The 19,982-nt window shown below is 48.0% G+C and overlaps 1 long non-coding RNA gene across 1 annotated transcript; it reads right to left on the bottom strand.

Moving 5' to 3' along the window:
* Positions 1-1,164: 1,164 nt before the first annotated feature.
* Positions 1,165-2,061, bottom strand: LOC107399140 (uncharacterized). The gene is made up of 2 exons (XR_010333166.1): positions 1,823-2,061; positions 1,165-1,771 (listed from the first exon to the last, which is right to left on the bottom strand). It is a non-coding gene; the product is annotated as an uncharacterized LOC107399140 (long non-coding RNA).
* Positions 2,062-19,982: the final 17,921 nt, after the last annotated feature.

Genomic DNA, 19,982 nt, shown 5'->3' with positions numbered 1-19,982 from the left:
GACAACTACCTATCACAAGGTAGTCCGAGAAATGAAGAAAGAAATAGACCCAGTTAAGTACGGTGTTCGGATACTGGATGTTTTTGAACCCGTAAAACAACTAATCAGAATCAAATACTACGCAAACGATATAGAAAAGAAAAAGAGCTTTCTCGAAAAAGTAGAACAAATATGCAACCAGAGCGCTGTAAGCATAGAAACCAAAACAGCATCAAAAGAAATTTTTCTTAAAGATATTCCCAGAGACTGTATAGCAGAAGACATTGCAGAAGCCATCAATAAAACAGCAAATAGCCAATCGAAGGAGATTGACGTGTTTGTTTCACCAGACAAAGGAAAAGGGTCAAAATTTGCGGTAGCCACGGTGCCTGCCCAAATAGCTAACACCATTTTAGAACATAAAAGAATACGAATCGGCTGGGATTGGTGTCGTATAGAAGAAAGGATACGCTTATCCAGATGTTTTGGGTGTATGGAATTTGGTCATACGGCCAGCAACTGTAAAACTTCCTCTTCAAAAGACAAAGAAAAATTACTGCTTAGATGTCTCAACTGCGGCGCCGATGAACACACGGCGAAGACATGCGAAAATAAAACAAAATGCTACAGCTGCGGAACCGAAGGACACCGACCATCGAGTATGTCATGCCCAAACTATAAAAAAGCTGTAAACGAACTTAAAGCAAAAAACAAAGGGCAAGTCAAAGAAAATAACATATCATCCAAGACCAATGTATAAATTCCTCCAACTAAATACAAACAGAAGCAGAACAGCACACGACATGTTATTTGCAACAGCAACGGAGACAAACGCACAAATCCTCCTAGTCAGCGAACCTAACAAATCTACGGTACAAAACCCAAACTGGATATGCGACCTAAATAACGACGCTGCAATAAGAATTCTTTCAAAAGACTTTAAACTAAGAAACTCAGGGGCAGGGACAGGCTTTGTCTGGATACAAAACGAAAATATAACCATATACAGTTGCTACTTGTCACCGAATTCAACCATCGAGGAATACACCAAAACGCTGGACGATATCCGGGACTCGACTAAACATCAACAAACACATATTATTATAACAGGCGATTTTAATGCAAAATCAACAGCATGGGGCATGCCTCAAACAGATGCAAGAGGAAGTATATTAAACGACTGGATTGCAGAACTAAACTTTATTACCAAAAACAAACCAAACTACTATACATTTGAAAGAGGTACATCAAAATCAATCATAGACTTAACACTAGTATCTCAAAACGTCGCAAATAACATACAAGGATGGACAACGATGGATACAGAATCCCTCAGCGACCACAAAATCATTTCTTTCAAATGGGAAACAAATTTACCAGATAGCCATCAGTATAATTCGAACCAACCCCCAGCGTGGAACCTAAAATCATTGAATAAGGCGAAACTCCTAAAAAGGTTTAATAAGTGTGGCAGTATAAACTCGCCCGAGCAACTAAAAGACAGTCTTGAAAAATCATGCAACGCTGCGATGTTAAAGAAATCTTTTTCACCAAAACGAAGACCCTGCTACTGGTGGAACGATCGTATTGCCCAACTCCGGAAAGAATCTATCAAAGCCAGACGAGCTGTAACAAGAGCTCGACCTAAAACAACATTGTCACAAAACCTAGAAACTAAGGTAAACACACTAAAAATAGCAAGGGATAAACTACGAAAGGAAATAAAAATCTCAAAACATTCAAAGTGGCAGGAATTATGTGCCTCAATTGATGACGACGTCTGGGGAAACGGCTATAAAATAGCAATGAGAAAGTTTGGCTACAGAATAGAATACAAACTTACTGAGGATGAACTGGAAAACGTTGTAGTGCATCTGTTTCCGCGCCATCCTGAAGTAGTATGGCCCGAACCAATAAAGAACCCCATAAAAAATTTCACACTGGAAGAACTACTAATTGCCGCCAAACGCCTGAAACCTGGTAAAGCCACTGGACCAGATGGTATTCCTGCAGAAATTATTAAAATTATAGCGGAAAATGAAACAAAGAAACTACTAAATGTATACAACACCTGTCTAAGGAGAAAATTCTTTCCGGATTGCTGGAAAACAGCACGACTGATTCTTCTTCCTAAACCTGGAAAAACAAACAAAGAACCAGGTTCATACAGACCAATTTGTATCTTGGATTCGGCAGGCAAATTAATGGAATATCTTATCCACTATAGACTGGAGCAGGAAGTTGAAAAACTGGGCGGTCTGTCCACACAACAATTTGGTTTCCGCAAAGGACTATCAACATCCCACGCTATTCAAAAAGTCATACAGATAGCAGAGAAAACTAGACTAGTCACATATAGACATCGTAAAACTTGCGTTATGATAACTCTAGACGTTAAAAATGCATTTAACTCGGCACCGTGGCAGGTTATACTTCAAGAATTGAAACTAAAAGGGATATCTACATCCCTCATAGATCTGATTAGAACATACCTGAACAACCGGTTTATACTCACCGAACATGGTAAACTACTAGAAGTAAACAGCGGGGTTCCACAGGGGTCGGTGCTCGCACCACTGCTATGGAATATAATGTATGACAGTGTCCTGAGACTGTCGGTTGCGGAAGATGTCGAGCTCGTGGGATATGCCGATGATTTGGCTGTGATTGTATCTGCAAAAACCATAGAGGATTTAGTAGAAAAAACAAATGATACTCTAGACAAAATTGTACACTGGATGTACAGCAAAAAGCTAAAATTAGCACCCGATAAAACAGAAGCAGTACTTCTAAATTGCAGAAGAAAACCTCCGGACGTACAGTTTAATATCATGGGAACTTCAGTTACGCCAAAAGAAGCAGTAAAATACCTCGGCGTGTGGATAGGAAGAAATATCAACTTTAAAAGGCACATAACAGAGTGCGCTATAAAAGCAGAAAAAACGATCTCTGCATTGTCATCAGTAATGCCTAACATTGGAGGTCCGTCAACGATGAAAAGAAAGATGTTGAGCACAGTGGGACACTCTGTAATTTTATACGGAGCACCAATATGGGCAAAGGCAATGGACACAATATCACTTCGGAACAAACTTTTATCGCTACAACGTAGAATGGCACTTAGGGTGACATGTGCCTATCGCACTGTTGCTACAGATTCGATTTTAGCCATAAGCGGCTTACCTCCTATTCACCTACTAACACAGGAAAGACGACAAATTTTCAACGGCAAAACAAAAGAAGAAAGTAGAAACCTCATGCTAGAAAAATGGCAGAGCGAATGGAGTGCATCTAAAAGCTGGTCAACATATCTAATAAAAGATATAAGGAAATGGTTTCTAAGAAAACATGGTGCCTTGAATTACTATTTAACTCAATTTCTGACGGGACATGGCAGTTTTAGAAAATACCTCTACGAAAGAGAGCGAAGCAGAGATGATGAATGCATTTATTGCGGCGAGAAAGATGACGCTGAACACACTATTATATACTGCCCTAGATGGAACTTAGAACGTCAAACCGTAGAGGAAAAGCTATATATAAAACTATCCACCGAAAACATAGTAGACACAATGTTGGAAGATGAAGAAAAATGGCTACAAATCAACGCCTTTGTATCTGCCGTTCTAAAAGCAAAAAGCAAAGAAGAGGAGAAGTGAAAGTAAATTAACAAGAGCAAATGGCCCACCCACCATGAAGTAATGCCCACTAAGTTCCGTGGTGGTGTTGGAAGAGCGGTGGGTGGTTTTTTTTTTAGTGGGTCGGGATGCATCGCATGACCCAACCCCACACTCCCCGGCTCACGACATCCAAGCCGGGAGCTCCTGTAGGAGTTTTTCCCCCACCGCTTAAAAAAAAAAAAGTCAGGTCAGGTCAGGTCAGGTCAGGTCAGGTCAGGTCAGGTCAGGTCAGGTCAGGTCAGGTCAGGTCAGGTCAGGTCAGGTCAGGTCAGGTCAGGTCAGGTCAGGTCAGGTCAGGTCAGGTCAGGTCAGGTCAGGTCAGGTCAGGTCAGGTCAGGTCCCCAGGGCGGAGGCCAACCGCTACTGGGCGCGTCCCCCAGGTGGCGGATAGGGGAAAGCCCTCACCGGCTTGCCGGCGGGTAGTGGTGAAATAAAATAGCCACCGCGGACCAATAGCGCAGGGAGGAGACAACCTCCTGGATAAAAAACACGGCAGACCGCAATGGACAAGGACCAGGTTAAGGATGGAGGGGATTCGACAAAGGACAAGACGACAACACGCCTGCCAGGAGGCATAAAATGAAATTCTACGAGCTTGGTTTATATGATGGAGGACGAAAAAGGAAATAAGTTTACTGCACAGGGGGGAAGTTCCCCAGTGCCGGTCGCCGGAGGTGGTAAAGCGGGCCTCTCCCGACCGTCAGCAAGCAACCGTGGGGCATCTTCGGTGGGCAACCAGGCCGAGATGCTTCTTGCTACTGGAGAGAAAGAGAAAGACCAAGCGGAGGGGGCTGGAAGAGCTTCTGGTAGTATGGTGGATACACCGAAAACAGGTCCTCTACACAGCAGATTAAATCTCACTAGCAGACTACAGAGGTGTAGTTCCCTATCGGAGGGCAGTACAAAAAAGAGGAAGTACGTCGACTCATCGCCAAGTCCAAAGACTGCTTACAATAAAAAGGAAAGTGCAGTAGCCTTCTCGGCGATTGAGGCAATAGGAAATATCGTCAAAATAGCGGAGAAGCTGAATAACACCATCAAAGCATCGTACCAGCCCAAGAAAGAGATCGTACATATGGTGGAGAGCATCAATAGGAACACTAAAGTTTTCGCAAATGAGTCCATAAAGGCCTGGTTGGAGGAAGTGAGATGGGAGCCTGTAGAAAGGATCACCTACGATGCGGATGCGCAGACGGACCCGCCACAGGAGGCTGAGGATACCAAGACTCTCAGGGCGGAGCTGGAGGCGGTTAAACAGCAAGCAGCTAAGCAGGCAAAGGAAATTGAGATCCTCAAACGGACGCTCCAAGATCTTGAAAGGGAAAGGGAGCAGAAACAAGGGGTAGACGCCACCGCCCAAAGCACCGATGACGACAAAGAATCCATCAGGAGGGAAATCCTGACACAGATGGACCGTCCCGGCACATATGCGGAGGTTGAGAGAGTACTAAACCTAGAATGGCCGCAAGACGTCTATCAAGCTACGAAGGTAATCAAGGGATCACCGCTTGCCGCATCTAGAGACTGGGACCTGGGAATTTTCCTCAACGAAGAGGATGGGGGTTTAGACACCACAGCTATGGGGAGGCTGTTCAAAGAGAGATACCCAGAATTGGTCGAGGAAGAGGAAGAACAAGACGACATCTCTTACATTGTACAGACAACGAAGTTCAAGTCAAAGGTAAACACAAAATACGTATGGAAGATTCGGATCGAGAAGTCGATGACAAATTGGGAAGATAAAGCATTAAATGCAGAAATCTTAAAGAAACTGAGGGACATTGCTGATGCAATGCAGGTCGAAGGTAGGGTAAAAGTTGCCATCCCAATCCCTCCGAGGGCATCCCTCGATCAGCTAAGAAAACTGGCGGAAATCGCTTTTAGGAACAAGGGAAGAGAACTGGCTATACATGTTCCCCAAAATTTCACCGTAAACGGGATACCCACGGCAAATCCAAATCCAAAACAAACAAAGAGAAGAGGTGTGGAAAAACAAACTGGGGCACTCATAGTACGGAAGCCTGGGTGCGAGTATATTGACCTTCTCAAGAAAGTCAAAAAGACATTGGGTAACTCGGAGAATCTTAAAATATATAAGGCACTCAAGACCAATAAGGGCGACCTTCTGATCGTTACCGAGAATAACGAGGAAGCATTGGCAAACGCCAGGAAGACAATAGTGGAAGAGGACAACGCCATATCGGTGACAATCAGCAGACCTAGGGGAGAGGGAATGGAGCTACATATCGGAAACATCGAAGCCGATATCACAGCGGAACAAATCTCGGAAGCTGTCGGAAAGAAAATGGAGGTACAGCCCCAAGAAATAGTTGTTAAAGCACTAAGGAAGGGACCAGCGGAAATGCAGGTCGCGACGATACAGGTCAAAAAGGACCTAGGAGAAAGCCTTTTAACCCAAAGGCAAATCAGAATAGGATTGTGTCTATGCACCACTACCGAGAAGGTCGAGCTCGTAAGATGCTATAAGTGCTGGGGACAGGGACACATCTCCACAAAGTGTAGCGGACCGGAAAGAAAGAACCTGTGCAGGAAATGCGGCAAGCCGGGGCATAAAATCTCAGACTGCCGGGGCAATGAATATTGCTTACAATGCAACGAGGAGGGCCACAGGACGGGATCAAATAAATGCCCCGTTCGCAGAAAAGAAGTTAGGAAACTTATCCGTAGCATCAGTACAGCAAAGAACGGACATCCACCCCAAACGGAAGAAAAACACATGTCACAGATGGAGACCGAGGAGGTAGGTAAAGTGCCAGAAGCCAGGACGGATACAGCGAAACCACACATAGAGGGGGACCTTCCCTCCCCCCTCACCAGAGAAGCATGAGGGTGCCCGGACCGGGCCGGGGCAGCCCGGTCCGGGACAGTCCCACCCGACACCCCATGCGTCTCAACCGGACTCCCCAGCGACTCCCTCCGTCTTAGGGGCGGAGGAGGACGAGGAAGACCAACAGGACGCCCAGACAAAATAAAAGTGTTGCAGTGTAACCTAAACCGAAGCAGGGAAGCCTTCCAGCTACTCCACGGAACAGTTCACGATAGACAGATAGACATCGCGGTGGTGGCGGAACCAAATAAGAAACTATCCGAAATGGGCCCTTGGACGCTGGATAGGAGGAAAGACGTGGCAATCAGACAATTCAACAAGGCGGAGGCACTTAGGAAACATATTGGAAATGGTTTCGTGGGAGTGGAGTACAGGGGGTACGCATTATATGGATGCTACATATCGCCCAACTCCACTCTGGATGAGTTCAAACAGCTCCTTAGGGAATTAGAAGGCCACCTAAATTCCAGCGGAGAGGAGTGCATAATTGTTGGCGATTTCAACGCCAAGTCGCCGGCTTGGGGCTCCAAAAAAGAGGACGAAAGGGGACGGATCCTTATGGATTGGATAGCCCAAAGAGACTACACCATTCAAAACACGGGGGACGAGCCCACCTTTGTGAGAGGGGAGAGCGTTTCCAATATAGATCTTACAATTACGTCGAACGGCCTCGCGGATAAGATTAAGAACTGGAAGGTACTCCCAGAGGAGAATCTCAGCGACCACAGGGACATCTACTTCGAAATATGTAAAACGAAAGAGGAAAACGAAGCAAGAACGAAGAGGGTAAGGAAGAGCTGGAAAATCGACGGAGAAGGACTGAACATCTATCGAGAACTCGTGAGGAAGGAGATCAGTGGTAGAGGCAGACACTGGTCAACAGGGACACTGATGCAAAAGATCGAGGAAATGTGCAACTCCTCCTTTGCCACATGTAGGGGGGGGCACCCAGCACACAAAAGACCAGTGTACTGGTGGAACCGAGACATTGCCGAGCAAAGGGCAAAGTGCCTTAAAGCAAGAAGAACTCTTGGGCGGGGGCGTAAATGCAGGAAAACTACGTCGGAACAAATACAGCAATTAGAAGACCGGTACAGAATGACCAAGAAGGAACTTCGGGGACACATAAAGAAGGCGAAGCAAACGGCGTGGAAAGAGCTGATAGAAATGATAGAGGAAGACCCCTGGGGTAAGGGCTATAAGGTAGCCATGGGGAAGTTCAGAAAAGAGACGCCGCCCTCCAAGGAGGAGACGAAGGAAGCCGTGAAGAAGCTCTTTCCTCGTAGGGAACGGACGGTTTGGCAAAAGGAGCCCTGCCAGGAGAAGATCGAGTTCAGCGAACAAGAGCTGAGGGATGCAGCGAGCAGACTCCGGGTAAAGAGAGCACCAGGTCCAGACGGCATCCAAGCCGAGATTGTAAAACTGGTGGTGGAAGAGGCAACCAGTGACGTTCTTGCGGTGATCAATGCATCCGCGGGAAAAGGAGAATTCCCAACTAGGTGGAAAGAAGCCAAACTTGTATTGATACCGAAAACGAAGCAAGATTCGGAAGGCATTAGGAAGTTTAGGCCAATATGTCTCCTCGACATTATGGGAAAGCTCTTCGAGCACCTCATCAGATCCAGGCTAGAGAAAGAACTTGACGAGAAGGGGGGGCTTGCGGACTCCCAATTCGGATTTAGAAAAGGAAGGTCTACCTTAGACGCCATGGAGGAGGTACTAAAGTTTGCCGAAACGGCCAACCGGGGCACCTGGGGCCGGAAGGACCTATGTGCCATCGTCGCCATAGACGTCGAAAACGCTTTTAATTCGGCTCCATGGAAGAAAATCATCGAGGCACTAGAAGGAAAACGAATCAACAAAGCCCTGTTAGCGCTCATACAGGACTACCTGCAGGACAGGGGAATCCTGGTGGGGGAAGGGGAGGAATACGTCGAGATGACGTGCGGCGTCCCACAGGGCTCGGTCTTGGGCCCGACTCTATGGAACGTCCTGTATGATGCTGTGCTTAGGCTAGAGATGCCCGTAGGAGTGAGGACGCTGGCGTTCGCAGACGACCTGGCCGTCCTGGTGTCCTCCAGAAACGAAGAGGAGATGATGGCGCTGGTAAACCAGACGTTACAAAAGGTGGCAGAGTGGATGGAGGACACTGGACTGAGTGTGGCAGCGCACAAAACAGAGGCAACTTTACTCACGGGCAGAAGGAGGCCGCGTGAGATTAAGTTCTCCCTGATGGGCGAAGATATATCTCCGCAAACCTCCATAAAGTACCTGGGGGTCAGGCTCGATAAGGAGTTAAGATTTGCACCACACGTAGAGGAGGTTGCCGCCAAGGCGGAAAGGACAATGGCAGCCCTGTCCAGGCTGATGCCAAACACAGGGGGGGCGAAGCCATACAGGAGGAGGATGCTGGTGGCGGTGGCGCGGAGCCAGATCCTGTACGGCGCTGAAATCTGGGGGTCAAGGCACCTTAAAAGCAAAAGCCTGGAAAAACTGGAGAGGGCACAGAGGACGGCACTACTGCGGGTGACCAGCGCCTACCGTACCACCTCGAACGAGGCGCTACAGGTAATCGCCGGAACGAAACCCATGGCCCTGGCGATCGAGGAGAGGGTAGAGATCAGAAGGATGGGTCCCGGGGCGCGGAAAGCCGTTGAGGACAGGACCCGCCGGAAATGGCAAGCGGCCTGGCAGAACGCCCAGAACGGGGCGTGGACCAGAAAGTTGATCCCAGATATCGGTCCCTGGCTGGACAGAAAACAAGGCCATACCGACTTCTACCTGACCCAAGCCTTGACGGGTCATGGATGTTTTGGAACCTACCTGCACAGGATAGGCAAAACTGCGGACGAGAGGTGCTGGTTCTGTGGTGAGGACAGGGATGACCCGGAGCACACCCTCTTCTTGTGCGAGAGGTTCGACGGAGAAAGGCTCGAATACATGAAGAAGACTCTCACGTGGCCCAATGCTGAGGAATTCGTGGAAGTGATGCTATCATCGGAAGAGAACTGGGCGAGCACCTCACAACTCGTCAGAAATATTATAAGAACGAAGGAAAGGGAAGAGCTAAGGAGGGAAGGAAGGCTGCCAACTTAGCGGAAAAGAAAGCAGCATTTGTTCGAAGTAATGCGAAAGCGATTCCGAACATCTGCGGAGGAACAGGAGGAGAGGTTTTTAGTGGGTAGGCCGACACGTCCACCTAGTCGGAGAGCCCCACACTACCCCGGTCTCACAATAGAAACCGGGGTGTACGTAACGTATTTTCCTCTCCTCCGAAAAAAAAAAAAAAAAAAAAAGGTCAGGTCAGGTCAGGTCAGGTCAGGTCAGGTCAGGTCAGGTCAGGTCAGGTCAGGTCAGGTCAGGTCAGGTCAGGTCAGGTCAGGTCAGGTCAGGTCAGGTCAGGTCAGGTCAGGTCAGGTCAGGTCAGGTCAGGTCAGGTCAGGTCAGGTCAGGTCAGGTCAGGTCAGGTCCCCAGGGCGGAGGCCAACCGCTACTGGGCGCGTCCCCCAGGTGGCGGATAGGGGAAAGCCCTCACCGGCTTGCCGGCGGGTAGTGGTGAAATAAAATAGCCACCGCGGACCAATAGCGCAGGGAGGAGACAACCTCCTGGATAAAAAACACGGCAGACCGCAATGGACAAGGACCAGGTTAAGGATGGAGGGGATTCGACAAAGGACAAGACGACAACACGCCTGCCAGGAGGCATAAAATGAAATTCTACGAGCTTGGTTTATATGATGGAGGACGAAAAAGGAAATAAGTTTACTGCACAGGGGGGAAGTTCCCCAGTGCCGGTCGCCGGAGGTGGTAAAGCGGGCCTCTCCCGACCGTCAGCAAGCAACCGTGGGGCATCTTCGGTGGGCAACCAGGCCGAGATGCTTCTTGCTACTGGAGAGAAAGAGAAAGACCAAGCGGAGGGGGCTGGAAGAGCTTCTGGTAGTATGGTGGATACACCGAAAACAGGTCCTCTACACAGCAGATTAAATCTCATTAGCAGACTACAGAGGTGTAGTTCCCTATCGGAGGGCAGTACAAAAAAGAGGAAGTACGTCGACTCATCGCCAAGTCCAAAGACTGCTTACAATAAAAAGGAAAGTGCAGTAGCCTTCTCGGCGATTGAGGCAATAGGAAATATCGTCAAAATAGCGGAGAAGCTGAATAACACCATCAAAGCATCGTACCAGCCCAAGAAAGAGATCGTACATATGGTGGAGAGCATCAATAGGAACACTAAAGTTTTCGCAAATGAGTCCATAAAGGCCTGGTTGGAGGAAGTGAGATGGGAGCCTGTAGAAAGGATCACCTACGATGCGGATGCGCAGACGGACCCGCCACAGGAGGCTGAGGATACCAAGACTCTCAGGGCGGAGCTGGAGGCGGTTAAACAGCAAGCAGCTAAGCAGGCAAAGGAAATTGAGATCCTCAAACGGACGCTCCAAGATCTTGAAAGGGAAAGGGAGCAGAAACAAGGGGTAGACGCCACCGCCCAAAGCACCGATGACGACAAAGAATCCATCAGGAGGGAAATCCTGACACAGATGGACCGTCCCGGCACATATGCGGAGGTTGAGAGAGTACTAAACCTAGAATGGCCGCAAGACGTCTATCAAGCTACGAAGGTAATCAAGGGATCACCGCTTGCCGCATCTAGAGACTGGGACCTGGGAATTTTCCTCAACGAAGAGGATGGGGGTTTAGACACCACAGCTATGGGGAGGCTGTTCAAAGAGAGATACCCAGAATTGGTCGAGGAAGAGGAAGAACAAGACGACATCTCTTACATTGTACAGACAACGAAGTTCAAGTCAAAGGTAAACACAAAATACGTATGGAAGATTCGGATCGAGAAGTCGATGACAAATTGGGAAGATAAAGCATTAAATGCAGAAATCTTAAAGAAACTGAGGGACATTGCTGATGCAATGCAGGTCGAAGGTAGGGTAAAAGTTGCCATCCCAATCCCTCCGAGGGCATCCCTCGATCAGCTAAGAAAACTGGCGGAAATCGCTTTTAGGAACAAGGGAAGAGAACTGGCTATACATGTTCCCCAAAATTTCACCGTAAACGGGATACCCACGGCAAATCCAAATCCAAAACAAACAAAGAGAAGAGGTGTGGAAAAACAAACTGGGGCACTCATAGTACGGAAGCCTGGGTGCGAGTATATTGACCTTCTCAAGAAAGTCAAAAAGACATTGGGTAACTCGGAGAATCTTAAAATATATAAGGCACTCAAGACCAATAAGGGCGACCTTCTGATCGTTACCGAGAATAACGAGGAAGCATTGGCAAACGCCAGGAAGACAATAGTGGAAGAGGACAACGCCATATCGGTGACAATCAGCAGACCTAGGGGAGAGGGAATGGAGCTACATATCGGAAACATCGAAGCCGATATCACAGCGGAACAAATCTCGGAAGCTGTCGGAAAGAAAATGGAGGTACAGCCCCAAGAAATAGTTGTTAAAGCACTAAGGAAGGGACCAGCGGAAATGCAGGTCGCGACGATACAGGTCAAAAAGGACCTAGGAGAAAGCCTTTTAACCCAAAGGCAAATCAGAATAGGATTGTGTCTATGCACCACTACCGAGAAGGTCGAGCTCGTAAGATGCTATAAGTGCTGGGGACAGGGACACATCTCCACAAAGTGTAGCGGACCGGAAAGAAAGAACCTGTGCAGGAAATGCGGCAAGCCGGGGCATAAAATCTCAGACTGCCGGGGCAATGAATACTGCTTACAATGCAACGAGGAGGGCCACAGGACGGGATCAAATAAATGCCCCGTTCGCAGAAAAGAAGTTAGGAAACTTATCCGTAGCATCAGTACAGCAAAGAACGGACATCCACCCCAAACGGAAGAAAAACACATGTCACAGATGGAGACCGAGGAGGTAGGTAAAGTGCCAGAAGCCAGGACGGATACAGCGAAACCACACATAGAGGGGGACCTTCCCTCCCCCCTCACCAGAGAAGCATGAGGGTGCCCGGACCGGGCCGGGGCAGCCCGGTCCGGGACAGTCCCACCCGACACCAATGCTGAGGAATTCGTGGAAGTGATGCTATCATCGGAAGAGAACTGGGCGAGCACCTCACAACTCGTCAGAAATATTATAAGAACGAAGGAAAGGGAAGAGCTAAGGAGGGAAGGAAGGCTGCCAACTTAGCGGAAAAGAAAGCAGCATTTGTTCGAAGTAATGCGAAAGCGATTCCGAACATCTGCGGAGGAACAGGAGGAGAGGTTTTTAGTGGGTAGGCCGACACGTCCACCTAGTCGGAGAGCCCCACACTACCCCGGTCTCACAATAGAAACCGGGGTGTACGTAACGTATTTTCCTCTCCTCCGGAAAAAAAAAAAAAAAAAAAAGGTCAGGTCAGGTCAGGTCAGGTCAGGTCAGGTCAGGTCAGGTCAGGTCAGGTCAGGTCAGGTCAGGTCAGGTCAGGTCAGGTCAGGTCAGGTCAGGTCAGGTCAGGTCAGGTCAGGTCAGGTCAGGTCAGGTCAGGTCAGGTCAGGTCAGGTCAGGTCAGGTCAGGTCAGGTCAGGTCAGGTCAGGTCAGGTCAGGTCAGGTCAGGTCAGGTCAGGTCAGGTCAGGTCAGGTCAGGTCAGGTCAGGTCAGGTCAGGTCAGGTCAGGTCAGGTCAGGTCAGGTCAGGTCAGGTCAGGTCAGGTCAGGTCAGGTCAGGTCAGGTCAGGTCAGGTCAGGTCAGGTCAGGTCAGGTCAGGTCAGGTCAGGTCAGGTCAGGTCAGGTCAGGTCAGGTCAGGTCAGGTCAGGTCAGGTCAGGTCAGGTCAGGTCAGGTCAGGTCAGGTCAGGTCAGGTCAGGTCAGGTCAGGTCAGGTCAGGTCAGGTCAGGTCAGGTCAGGTCAGGTCAGGTCAGGTCAGGTCAGGTCAGGTCAGGTCAGGTCCCGTGTGGGGATTCGGTGTGTTCCCCCATCGGGCGCGTCCCCAGGTGGCGGATAGGGGAATGCCTCCCAGATATGGGTGGTAGGGGTGAAATCAAATAGCCCCCGCGGACCAAAAACACACCATTTAAACCCAGAAAGCGTCTGTACCCAAATTGGGCGGCTTACCTGGTCGTCGTCAGACCCGGAGCGGGCGGACGGAGAAGTGCTGGCAGTAGCTCTAAAATGCAATCGGATTGGAACTTATAATGAGCGGCAAAGAACACAGGAAAGTTGTTACTGATCAGGGGGTAGGATCCCCAGATCCGGCAGGGGTGGAGTTGTTAGCGCGGGGCTCCCCCAGGTCGTCATCCAGCGACCGCGATGCAGTGCGGCTAGGGAACCAGGGCACACTGCAGGAAATAGCGACTGGAACGGTCAAGAAACGTGGGAAAGATGAAGGAAAACCGACTGGCACAACACTTGTGCATAGCCGACTTAACTTTATGGTAGGAAACATACAGAGAAGTAACTCTCTTAGTCACGCAGAAAAGAAAAGGAAGTATATGGATACTTCAGCGGAGAACCTCAATCCAGAGGATGGTGTATATATTAAGAAAGAATGCCCAGAAGTATTCGTACTGAAGGAGGAACTCAACCAGATTGTCAGACTGGTGAAAGAACTTGAGAAAAAAACCGGAGAAATGTATAACCCAAAAAAAGAACTGGTTAATCTAGTTAGCAAACTTTCCCGAAGCGTTCAGGTTTTGAACAGAACTTCAATCCTGACATGGCTGGAAAACCATAGGTATGAACCCGTCGAAAAGATGACGATAGATGCGGATGTGCAAACAGACGCAGAGAGCAGCGGAGATGAAGTACAGACTAAGACACCAAAAGCTACGATGGTAGACTGCGCCACACAAATAGAAAATTGGAGTCAAAGAAGGCCCGAACTTACGACTTGGACGCAAGTAACAAATTTTAAGGAGTTTCAGGAAATATCAAAAAAGGAGTGGCCATCTAACATATATAGCAGCACGGAAATCAAAATCGGAAATCCTCTAGCGACAAAAGACAGCGTAGTAAAGGTGGTTTTTGTAGAACCAGAAGATACACAAATGACGCGAAGTATACAGTCACTATATAAAGATAGATATCCAGAACTTCTTGAAATCGAAGAAGATTATGGTACCCTGGAACAAGTTACAAAGATAGGAAATATGGAAAGCCGCCGAAAAGTTATCAAGATTCTTGCCACAAATCCTGAAGACTTGTGGGAAAAATTGAATAGGTTAAAAGAAAATACAGATAACGGGGAATGGATCGTTATGCACCATCTTACTTGGATGGATAATAAGCAGCTCCAGAAAGTTGTGGAAGCAGTTTTTCATGAAACCGAAACAAAGGTGGTAATATACACCAATCGAACAAAAGTGGAAAGCGAGGTAGAAAAAAAAACCAAAAAGTTAAAAGAATTCAAAACGTACGCGATTACCGTACAAGGAGAAGGAAAAGAATTTAAAGATATTATAAAAGAGGTAAGTGGCTGTTTGCAAACGGAGCCATCGGCAAAACAAATTAAAAGTATTCGCAGTACTAGGGAAGGGAAAGTACTTATAGTCCTAGAAAAAGACGATGATGCTAAAGAAAATATAAAAACCAAAATCCAAAACATAAGCAATTCAATTATTGTTAAAGATGTTAGCAATAAAAAAAATAGTAAAAATCAAACGATACACATCAGAGGCTTATGCGAGGGCACAAACAAGATTGATATAGAAACAGCTATAAAAGAAGCAATAGAGCCCAATGAAGAGACTTATATAAAAATAGGTGACCCTCGCCCTAATCGAGACAGGACCTTGGCAGTAACAGCTACAGTAGACCAGAGAACATCAGATAAAATAATAGAATCGCGTTACCTGCGGGTTGGTTTAGTAAAGTGCAGCGTAGAAAAACGGATAGACTTGAAAAGGTGTTTTAAATGTTGGGCTTTTGACCATGAGGCAGCTCAATGCGATGGAACAGATAGAAAGGATTTGTGCTTTAAATGCGGACAAAAAGGTCACGCATCCAAAACCTGTGAAAATGAAGAATATTGCCCTATTTGTGCTGTTCAAGGACATAAAACCGGAGGTGGCCGCTGCAAAGCTTTCAAGAAGGCACTTAGTTTAGCAAGGAGGGGCGAAAGACAACAATTATTCTAAATGGCTAACAAACAAATAAGATTTATGCAGCGTAAAATTAGGGAACGAATGTTAGAGTGCTTACCAACATATAACTACAAAATGTGCCGTATAATATATATGAATGTAAATAGGAGTAGGGGTTGTCACGACTTGGTAGAAAAAATGGCCGAGGAGCAAAACTGCGACATATTACTGGTCACGGAACCTAACAAAAAGGTAGTGCAATCGGGTGGATGGTATTGTGATCTCCGAATCGACGCTGCTGTCAAAGTTTTATCGAGGGCGGTCAGCGTAATCGACTGCCGGTCAGGAAATGGCTTTGTTTGGATCGAAACGGATAAGTATAAGATCTACAGTTGTTACATATCCCCCAATTGTGCTTACGAGGAATATCATGAGACTCTCGAAAGACTACGGGATCACTTAGTAGTCAACCGTAACCGCTCTCTTGTAACCGGTGACTTCAATGCCAAATCGTATTTATGGGGAAACGTGAGCGAAGATAAAAGAGGCAAGGAGTTAGCGGATCTAATCGGTGAACTAGAGATGTGTGTGCTAAATCAGGGCAATCAGCCGACTTTCGTCAGAGGACAAAGCTCATCAATAATTGATATAACTTTTGCTTCCCCAAAGGTAGCTCAATGTGTGAAGGGTTGGCATGTTCACGAGGATGCCCCTCTAGGTGATCACCTGCCGATTGTTTTCGCTCTACAGCCCCAGAGAAACCGCGCAAACGAAGGAGAACCTCCAAGCAGATGGCGATGGTCCGAAACATGCCGGGAGAGACTATTTGCCTCCCTAAGAAACAAATTAAAATCACATATGGCGATATCCCCAGAGAAATTAACCTCTTTGGTGATAGAAGCCTGCAAGGAGAATCTCACGAGATACGAAAGCGGGGGAGGTAGCAGACGCAAGGTCTATTGGTGGAACGACCAAATAAGAAGCAGTAGGACAAAATGCGTGAAGGCCAGAAGAACTCTTATGCGCGCTAACAGAAGGAAACGGAAAGAAGCAATAGAGTTGATGACTCTAGAAGCCGATTACGCTATCGCTAAAAAAGAGCTTCGGAAGCAAATTAAAATTGCCAAGGACAATGCCTGGAAAAAGCTTATTGACGAGTTGGAAGAGGATCCATGGGGAAAAGCATACCAAGTTGTAATGAAAAAGCTAAAAAGAGAAACGCCCCCAACTCTGAACGAGAAGTTGCGAAACGTTAAGGCACTATTCCCCCAAAAAATTCCAATCTTATGGGAGCCACCGATGGTTCAGACATGGGATCCGTTTACTAGGGAAGAGTTGGCAACAGCGGCGGCTAAAATTAGGGTTAAAAAAGCCTCCGGCCCGGATGGGATACCACCAGAGGTCGTGCGCCTTGCATGCGAGGCAGTACCTGAGGTGGTCCTCGGGACAATGAATCGGATCATGAAATCGGGAGTTTTCCCTCCGAACTGGAAAACGGCAAGGCTAGTGTTGATCCCTAAGAAAGGTATGGACGAAGAGGGGAACAGGAAAATGAGGCCAATCTGCTTGTTGGATGTATTCGGCAAGTTGTTAGAACACCTAATAAGAGCGAGACTGAACGAGGACATTGACGACAATGGGGGCCTCTCCGACCAACAGTTTGGCTTCAGGGAGGGACGATGCACCCTAGACGCGGTTACGGAAGTGATGAAGTTGGCCAAGTTTGCAAATAACGGAACGTGGGGACGCAAAGATTATTGCGCACTGGTGACCCTGGATATTGAAAATGCTTTTAACTCGGCATCGTGGCTGCACATAATAGAACAACTTAGAAGACGAGGGATAAAAAAGGAGCTTCTTAGACTCATTATGAGTTATCTGGAGGGTAGGAGGATCGAAGTAACTCCAAACCACATTGTGGACATTACCTGCGGAGTCCCCCAAGGCTCAGTTCTTGGGCCGTCCCTATGGAATATATTATATGATGGGGTATTAAAGCAGGATATGCCCCTGGGAGTTAAACTAGTAGCCTTCGCAGATGACCTGGCGGTGGCTGCTATAGGACGCAACGAGGAAGATCTTATGAGGAACACAAATCAGGCCCTCGCACGGGTAGCAAGCTGGTTGGAAGAAAACGAACTGAAGCTGGCCGCGGAAAAAACGGAGGCTGTGCTGCTCGTTGGAAGACGACGACCCAGGGCGGTTCAGTTCCAAATAATGGGTGCCAAGATCGAGCCAAAGAAAGTGATAAAATACCTCGGTATTTATATAGACCAAGCGTGTACTTTTTCTGACCATCTCGCCAAGACCGCAGCAAAAGCAGAGGGGACAATATCGGCATTGAGTCGCATTATGCCAAACATTGGAGGACCTGGGAGTAACAGGCGAAAACTTCTCGCAGGGGTGGCAACTTCAATGCTCCTTTATGGCTGCGAGGTATGGCACACGGCGCTAGCAACGAAAAAGAATGTAGTCGTACTAGAAAGCACTCATAGGAGGATCCTGGCGCGCGTCGCTTGCGCTTACCGCACGGTTTCGACAGAAGCGGCACAAGTCATTACTGGAGTGCCGCCAGCCCGGCTGCTGGTCGAAGAAAGGGTTAAGCAAAGATGTACAGGCATGTCAAAATCAATGGCCCGCTCACACACGCTAAATCTATGGCAGGAAAACTGGCAGCAGACCACCAAAGCTAGGTGGACCAGAAGATTAATCCCTGATATCGAGAAATGGGTAAAGAGAAAACATGGGGAAATTGACTATCATCTGACGCAGGCGCTAACGGGGCATGGGTGCTTCGGTACCTACCTGTGCCGCATTGGCAAAATACTAAATGCAAGTTGCTGGTATTGTGGCGAGGAGGACACTCCGTCACATACATTATTTTCGTGCTCGTACTTCGATCCACTGAGGATGGACGTGATGAAGAAAATTCTAGTGTGGCCAGAAGAAAGTAATCTTATTGAGGAGATGTTAGAGTCCCCAGAGAAATGGGATGTTCTACACACTTTTGTGAAGAAAATCATGACGCAAAAAGAAAAAAAGGAAAGAGAGTTAGAGGCCGGAGGAGTGAAATAAAGGAAAAGTCAGCCGCCATAGCGGATTAATACCCATCGGGTGATCACCGCTTTGGAATCACGGCAGAGGAAAGGGAGTTTAGTGGGTTAAAGGCCCACACTCCTCGGGTCGCTTAGAACACCAAAGACCCGGGGGTTGGCTGTGAAGCTTCTCCTGAACCTCTTTAAAAAAAAAAAAAAAAAAAAAAAAAGGTCAGGTCAGGTCAGGTCAGGTCAGGTCAGGTCAGGTCAGGTCAGGTCAGGTCAGGTCAGGTCAGGTCAGGTCAGGTCAGGTCAGGTCAGGTCAGGTCAGGTCAGGTCAGGTCAGGTCAGGTCAGGTCAGGTCAGGTCAGGTCAGGTCAGGTCAGGTCAGGTCAGGTCAGGTCAGGTCAGGTCAGGTCAGGTCAGGTCAGGTCAGGTCAGGTCAGGTCAGGTCAGGTCAGGTCAGGTCAGGTCAGGTCAGGTCAGGTCAGGTCAGGTCAGGTCAGGTCAGGTCAGGTCAGGTCAGGTCAGGTCAGGTCAGGTCAGGTCAGGTCAGGTCAGGTCAGGTCAGGTCAGGTCAGGTCAGGTCAGGTCAGGTCCCAGGGCGGAGGCCAACCGCTACTGGGCGCGTCCCCCAGGTGGCGGATAGGGGAAAGCCCTCACCGGCTTGCCGGCGGGTAGTGGTGAAATAAAATAGCCACCGCGGACCAATAGCGCAGGGAGGAGACAACCTCCTGGATAAAAAACACGGCAGACCGCAATGGACAAGGACCAGGTTAAGGATGGAGGGGATTCGACAAAGGACAAGACGACAACACGCCTGCCAGGAGGCATAAAATGAAATTCTACGAGCTTGGTTTATATGATGGAGGACGAAAAAGGAAATAAGTTTACTGCACAGGGGGGAAGTTCCCCAGTGCCGGTCGCCGGAGGTGGTAAAGCGGGCCTCTCCCGACCGTCAGCAAGCAACCGTGGGGCATCTTCGGTGGGCAACCAGGCCGAGATGCTTCTTGCTACTGGAGAGAAAGAGAAAGACCAAGCGGAGGGGGCTGGAAGAGCTTCTGGTAGTATGGTGGATACACCGAAAACAGGTCCTCTACACAGCAGATTAAATCTCATTAGCAGACTACAGAGGTGTAGTTCCCTATCGGAGGGCAGTACAAAAAAGAGGAAGTACGTCGACTCATCGCCAAGTCCAAAGACTGCTTACAATAAAAAGGAAAGTGCAGTAGCCTTCTCGGCGATTGAGGCAATAGGAAATATCGTCAAAATAGCGGAGAAGCTGAATAACACCATCAAAGCATCGTACCAGCCCAAGAAAGAGATCGTACATATGGTGGAGAGCATCAATAGGAACACTAAAGTTTTCGCAAATGAGTCCATAAAGGCCTGGTTGGAGGAAGTG

The sequence above is a fragment of the Tribolium castaneum genome, chromosome 2 (genome assembly GCF_031307605.1).
Source record: "Tribolium castaneum strain GA2 chromosome 2, icTriCast1.1, whole genome shotgun sequence".
Lineage (NCBI taxonomy): Eukaryota > Metazoa > Arthropoda > Insecta > Coleoptera > Tenebrionidae > Tribolium > Tribolium castaneum.
Note: the sequence above shows the minus strand (reverse complement) of the source record. Positions and strands in the feature narration are given on the sequence as shown.